Source organism: Microtus ochrogaster, chromosome 5, assembly GCF_000317375.1.
Source record: "Microtus ochrogaster isolate Prairie Vole_2 chromosome 5, MicOch1.0, whole genome shotgun sequence".
Taxonomy (NCBI): Eukaryota; Metazoa; Chordata; class Mammalia; order Rodentia; family Cricetidae; genus Microtus; species Microtus ochrogaster.
In genome coordinates this window covers 7853024-7854227 of record NC_022012.1, presented here as the reverse complement: position 1 = coordinate 7854227, position 1204 = coordinate 7853024, and positions in this window count along the sequence as shown.

Here is a 1204-nt window from a genome sequence, read left to right as displayed (position 1 = left end):
CAGATTGACATCCAGTTTTGCCAGCACAATTTGTTGAAGATGCACTCTTTTTTCCATTGTATACTTTTAGCTCCTTTATCGAAAATCAGCTATTCATAGGTTTGAGGGTTAATGTCAGGGTATTCTATTCGATTCCATTGGTCGACTTCTCTGTTTTTATGCCAATACCAAGCTGTTTTCAATATTGTAGCTCTGTAATAGAGTTTGAAGTCAGAGATGATAATGCCTCCAGATGATCCTTTATTGTATAAGATTGTTTTGGCTATCCTGCGTTTTTTGTTTTGAGAACTCAAGATCAATGGCAATGGGTTTTTTATCCTACTGCACGTACTGGCTTTGTGGGAGCCTAGGCAGTTTGGATGCTCACCCTACTAGACCTGGATGGAGGTGGGAGGTCCTTGGACTTCCCATAGTTCAGGGAACCCTGATTGCTCTTTGGGCTGACGAGGGAGGGGGAGTTGATTGGGGGAGGGGAAGGGAAATGGGAAGCAGTGGTGGGGAAGAGACAGAAATCTTTAATAAATAGATAAATTTAAAAAAAAGAAAGTGACTCATCACCTTTTAAGGGTGTTAAATAATCAACATATTATCTTTAAAAATGGTGAAGGGAATGGATTCAACATTTATTGCATCTTTCCAATAAGTGACTCTGAGTTTTCTTTCTTTTTTTTTATTTTTTTGTGTTTTTTTTTATTGAGAAAAGGAAAAAAAAAGTTTCCCCCTCCTCCCAGCCTCCCATTTCCCTCCCCCTCCTCCCACCCTTGTACCCCTCCCCCCACTCCTCTCCCCCTCCCTCTCCAGTCCAAAGTGCAGTCAGGGTTCCCTGCACTGTGGAAAGTCCAAGGTCCTCCCCGCTCAGTCCATGTCTAGGAAGGTGAACATCCAAACTGGCTAGACTCCCACAAAGCCAGAACATGAAATAGGATCAAAATCCTGTGCCATTGTCCTTGGCTTCTCATCATCCCTCATTGTTCGCCATGTTCAGAGAGTCCGGGTTTATCCCATGCTTTTTCAGAGCTACAGTAATGAAAACAGTGTGGTACTGGCATAAAAACAGAGAAGTCGACCAATGGAATCGTATAGAAGACCCGGAATTTAACCCACAAACCTATGAACACCTCATTTTCAATAAAGGAGCTAAAAGTATACAATGGAAGAAAGAAAGCATCTTTAACAAATGGTGCTGGCACAACTGGATGTCAAC